The following is a 6521-nucleotide window of genomic DNA, read 5'->3' on the forward strand; positions in this document are numbered from 1 at the left end:
CAAATCGACATTGTGTTAAGGCGGATTATGGTGAAAATTAAACTAACTTAGAGCATTTCCACCACTTTCCTAATAATCAATCCCCAATATGTATATATTGGAGTAAGCCAATATTATTATTCCTAAATATTGGAGTGCCTGCAACATTACCCCAATACCCATATGGAAGATGGATCCCATAAGAATGCAGGGAGAAAGATGGATAAAAAGTAGTAGTTGGGGGAATCCCCATGTTATTGAGTGAGATACATCTTCCCCTTTATTTGAGGAAGGATGAGAAAAATATTAGTGATAAAAAAGAAAGTATTAGAGAACTGAGCAAGAAAGAAGCATAGTTATCTCTAATATGATATTTTTATGGGATAGGGAGAAGTATTGGGGATTTGGGGTACTATCGGAGACGTTGTTACATTTTTGCCACAAACTGTTGTCTGAGAGTTGCCTGTAAAGTTTAGAAAATTTGGAAAAATGTGTTTGGTTGGATGCCTATGCCTGAGAACGCTAACTAAAGTAAATTGATTTTGTATTATCTAAATAAGACCCGCATACATTATTATTGTTTGTATATTGAGATAAATTATTTGTATTAGCCTTTTTCTGAGTTCGTAAGATTAAAATAATTATTTTTCGTTATATTTAATTAGAGTGAAGCATGAGGAATTAAAGTAACTATAATTAATTATTTTTTATAAGTTGTCTTGTCAAGTCCGCATAACCATGTACTCTAATTCAAGTAAAAAAACGATATAGGATTTAGAAATCGTTTATGACAGTGACATGGTCTTCAAAATACAACTTTAATCTCTTATTTTTATAAAAATATTTAGAAAAAATGATATATGTATATTTTTATAAAAGTATTTTTCAAAAATAAATCTATTCATATAATTTTCACATTTACAAACTTAACAATTTAAAAGTTATTGGTAATTTATATTCTCAATATTTGACTCAAACTTTATCCAAAAGAGCTTCTAAATCCTAGGAGGGAGTAGTTAATTAAGAAAAGAGAGATAAGACAGAACCGGTGCGATTAGCATACCATAGCTATTTCCAGGCAAGTGAGCTTTTACACCAGGCGCTGGATATCGTCCGCATGGCTGGGCCATTGTTGCCTGGAGCAGGCAAGGTGCAACTAAACGGTGTACAGGCAAAAACCAGGCAGCTGTTCATCGAGGTAATTGGAGTCCTAGTTTAGACTATCTCCAATAATCATCACTTAAAATACAAGATTCATTTGTCCTTTGGATAGCGCTATAGGTAAAAGGTTTCATACATAATTTTAGTCTTCTCCAACAACAAGATCTAACCGTGTGTTTGGTTGGGGGTTGGGTGGGTTGGGTTGGATCCAACACAGTTTTTAGGGACGGAGCCAACCCGTCCAGTGTTTGGTTGCACTTCTGATTTTGGGGACGGAGCCAACCCATTTTAGTGTTTGGTTGAAGAATTGGGGACAGAGCGGCTCCGTTCAGTGTTTGGTTGAAGGAATTTAGTGTTTGGTGGGAGCCAACCCAGCTGGAGCGGCTCCGTCCGCCAGATTTTGACGGACGAGTCCAACCCGCATCTGAGAGGAATATTCCACCCTGGAGCCAACCCAACCCTCTCATCCTCCAACCAAACAGCCACAGGAATGAGTTCGCTCCGACCCGGCTCGCCCCGCTCTCCAACCAAACACACGGTAAAAGACAACACTTTCTGCAAATGGGTCTCGAGAAGAGAGGATACCCAAATTTAAATTATGTCTCTCCTAATACTTAAAATGAGTTTTCTGTATGTGTACTTTATTGATACTATAGGTATTGTGTTGAAGACCCATTTTAGGTTTGGGTTCCCAAATAGGTCTTCTATTTGAGACAATCTTAGAAAAAAAAAGCCTATCCCAGGTGTATAGGATGGAAAACACGTGAAAGAATGAAAGCTATCACCTATTCTAGATACAGATATGGTTCAGGTTACAGACCACCTTGCTATTCCTCTATTTCAAATTATAAGTCATTTAAAGAATCTTGGAAAGTCAAAACATCTCTAGGTTTGATCAAAATTATAGAGAGAAATACTAAGATTTGTAACATAAAGTGAGTATATTATGAAAATATAAGTAAGAAAGAATCTAATGATACTTAGTTGATATCATAATAATTATTATTTTATCATATAAATTTAGTTAAACTTTAGATATTTTTATTCTCCAAAATTCTTAAAATAACTTATAATTTAGGATGCAGGAAGTACATCGGTATAAACTATGTTGTAAACTGTTGTTAAAGCTAATTCTTCGTTGCATGAATCTAAGTCAAAACTTGCGATGATGCGGGAGCACATGGCCATGTACTCCCTCTAGTCCTCCTTTGAGCAGCAGCTGCATCAGGCTTTCTCAAACACACTACGGTGGTATGTTGTCTCGGTGTCCACCTCAGCTTCAGACTTCCATATCATAGAAAATTAGCCTCGCAGAGAGTCATATTGTCTTGCAAAGGAAACCATTACCTCATCTGACAAAAGTCAGAAGCAACATCGGGAGCGCGGTGCGGTGGGAGTAAACTTTCTCAGGCTAGAATAGAGTAGTGTGCTGAGTGTGGATCTCGAAAGAGACAACACACATACAACTTACATTGAGAATAATCCTTCGGGTGTACGTGGAGGGTGACCTTTTCTCTAGGGCTAATGCTGCTATATGCCCGCGTTGTTATTGGCCTCACACGGCTCCGCACATGCTTCATCGTGTCATTGTCGAGCCTGGCGTCATGGATTTTGGCCATGTCTCCCGTGCGGGAGGGGTTCATGAGAATAATGTGTTTTGTTTGGGTTGGACCTTGTTTAGCACTACTACACAATAGGCCTTTAGTCACTTGTCCAAAATGAACAATAATCTCGACCAAAACAGCGTCAGGGACAAAAACATATTTAGTCTCGGTTGGTGAGACCAACCGGGACTAAAAGTCCCCTACCCAACGGCTATTGTGTCAGACATCGGCGGAGGAGACTTTTAGTCCCGGTTGGTCTCACCAACCGGGACAAAAGCCTAGCCTTTAGTCCCGGTTGGTGGTACCAACCGGGATTAAAAGCTGTTGTCCCGGTCCGTCCCACCGGCCGGGACTAGTGTTGGAATTTAGACCCGGTTTTTAAAAGGACCGGGACTAAATGTCCCTCCCCATATTTGAACTCTTCTTCCCGTGGCCGAGCCCATCGATCTTCACTCTTTTGCTCTGTTCTTCATTTGGAGTTGCTTGTTCTTGCTCTCATCTCCGGCTATTGATTCATTTCATTGTTTCTACACCGTCATCGACTTGTTAAGAGGTCACTAGCTTCATCTTCTCAACATTTAGAAGCGGCATATGTCATTTCCTAGTGTTATGTATATTGTTTTTTTATTTTATGGTTTTTTTAAGAGGTTATTAGCTTCATCGCCATTTCAAAAGCGACACGTTCTTTTAGAGAAATAGTGGTAATATGTTTTTTTATTTTAATTAGTTTAGAAAAAAAATAAAAACATATAATACTTTAATTTGCAATTTTTGACCGATTTAGTTAGTTAATTATAACTAGTATGCATACCACATTTCATGATTATTTAGGAAAATAGAGAATTTTTGTGCTTTTTTAATATTGCTTGTTTAGATAAATTAGAAATAGAGAATTTTAGGTTTTTTGTTACTTTAATTTCTCTATTAAAAATTAGAAACTTATAATACTTTAATTTGCACTTTATGACATGGTTAATTAGTTAATTATAACTAGTATGCATGCCACATTTCATGATTAGTTAGAAAATAGAGAACTTTTATGTCTTTTTAATTTTGTTGGTTTAGAAAAACCAGAAATAGAGAATTTTAGGTTATTTGTTACTTTAATTTCTTTATAAAAAATTAGAAACTTATAATATTTTACATTGCAATGCAGACAATGACACGTCATTGGATGTACAATGCCGATCGCCGCTCCAAAGAATTCATTGATGCTGTGCATTATTTCTTAAGAGTGGCCGAGGAAAACAAGGGGGATGGATTCATACGTTGCCCATGTGCCTTGTGTCAGAATTTGAAGGAATATTCTAGCTCTAGAAATATTCACTCACATTTGTTGAAGTCGGGTTTTATACCAAACTATATTTGTTGGACCAAGCATGGAGAAAACGGGATAATGATGGAAGAAGGTGAAGAAGAACAGTTGGAGCCTGACGACATTATTGCTCAATACGGTGACTTCGGTGATACAGCAATGGGAGAAGCTGAAGATGAGGCAGGTGCAGAAGGTGCACCTGTTGAAGATGATGCTCTTGGTGATGTCATTCGTGATGCACAAAAAGATTGCGAAAGTGAAAAAGAGAAGACAAAGTTTGACCACATGTTAGAAGATCACAAGAAATTACTATACCCATCTGCCCAGGATGGGCAAAAAAAACTGGGTACAACACTAGAATTGTTAAAATGGAAGGCACAGAATGGTGTATCCGATAAGGCATTTGGGCAATTACTGAAGATCCAAAAAAAATGCTGCCGAAGCCTAATGAACTGCCCACTACTACGTACGAAGCAAAACAGATCGTCTGTCCTTTGGGATTAGAAATCAAGAAGATACATGCATGTCCTAACGACTGCATCCTATACCGTGGCAAGGACTACGAGAATTTAGATGAATGCCCCATATATAAAGCATCACGGTATAAGATTAGGCGAGATGACCCTGGCGATGTTGAGTGGGAAGAACGTCCTAGAAAAAAAATCCCTGCAAAGGTTATGTGGTATGCTCCTATAATACCACGTCTGAAACGTCTTTTTAGAAATAAGGACCATGCAAAATTGTTGCGGTGGCACAAAGAAGACCATAAAGTAGACAACATGTTGAGACACCCTACTGATGGGTCCCAGTGGAGAGCAATAGACAGGGAATTTCCAAAGTTTGCAAAAGACGCAAGAAACTTAAGGTTCGCTTTAAGTACGGACGGTATGAATCCTTTTGGTGAGCAAAGCAGTAGTCATAGCACTTGGCCTGTTACACTATGTATCTACAACCTTCCTCTATGGTTATGCATGAAGCGAAAGTTCATTATGATGCCGGTGCTCATCCAAGGCCCGAAGCAACCGGGCAATGACATTGATGTCTATCTAAGGCCATTAATTGAAGAACTCCTTCTTTTATGGAGTGAAACAGGTGTTCGTGTGGCGGATGAGTACAAACAGGAACACTTCGACCTACGAGCACTGTTGTTTGTGACAATCAATGATTGGCCTGCTCTAAGTAATCTTTCAGGGCAGACAAACAAGGGATATAATGCATGCACACGTTGTTTTGATGACCTTGATAGTATATATTTGAAAAAATGCAGAAAGGTCGTGTACCTTGGGTATCGTCGATTTCTTTCTATGAATCACCCAGTTAGAAAGAAAGGAAAGCATTTTAAAGGTAAGGCAGACCACCGATGCAAGCCTCGCAACAGAACTGGAGATGTATTTGAGATGGTTAAGGATGTGAAAGTAGTTTTTGGTAAGGGACAAGGCAGCCAACCAGTTCCAAAAGATGCAGCGGGTCATGCACCCATGTGGAAGAAGAAGTCAATATTTTGGGAGTTACCCTATTGGCAAGTCCTAGAGGTCCAGAATGCGATCGACGTCATGCACCTAACAAAGAATCTTTGTGTGAACCTTCTAGGATTCATGGGTGTATATGGTAAGCCTAAGGATTCACTTGAAGCACGACAAGACTTGCAACGCACGGAAGAACGAGACAACCTGCATCCAGAGAAGACAGATGATGGACGCCAATATTTAAGACCTGCTAGCTACACTCTTAGCAATGAAGAGAAAGAAATCATGTTTGAATGCTTAAGCAGCATCAAGGTCCCATCTGGATTCTCCTCTAATATAAAAGGTATAATTAATGTGCCTGAGAAGAAATTTTTGAACTTAAAGTCGCATGACTGCCATGTGCTTATGACGCAATTGCTTCCAGTTGCATTAAGAGGAATTCTACCTCCACATGTACGTCTGGCCACCGTAAAGCTATGTGCATTCCTCAATGCAATTTCTCAGAAGGCAATCAATCCACTGGAACTAGCTGCTCTACAGAATGATGTGGTTCAATGTCTTGTCAGCTTTGAGTTAGTGTTCCCTCCATCCTTCTTTGATATCATGACACACCTCCTAGTTCATCTGGTCAAGGAGATCAATATTCTAGGTCCTGTGTTCCTACATAATATGTTTCCCTTTGAGAGGTTTATGGGAGTTCTGAAGAAATATGTTCACCAACGTGCTCGGCCAGAAGGAAGCATCACCGAGGGCTATGGGACAGAGGAGGTCATTGAGTTCTGTGTTGAATTCATTCCTGAACTTGACCCAATTGGTGTTCCTGAATCGCGCCACGAGGGGAGACTGAGTGGAAAGGGAACACTAGGAAAGAAAACATACATCGGTACGGGGGACGATTCTTTCAATAAAGCACCCTACACAGTTCTTCAAAACTCATCCGTGGTGGAGCCGTATGTCACGAAACACAAGGACTTCCTACGATCGCAATTCCCAGAG

The sequence above is a fragment of the Sorghum bicolor genome, chromosome 7 (genome assembly GCF_000003195.3).
Source record: "Sorghum bicolor cultivar BTx623 chromosome 7, Sorghum_bicolor_NCBIv3, whole genome shotgun sequence".
Classification (NCBI taxonomy): Eukaryota; Viridiplantae; Streptophyta; class Magnoliopsida; order Poales; family Poaceae; genus Sorghum; species Sorghum bicolor.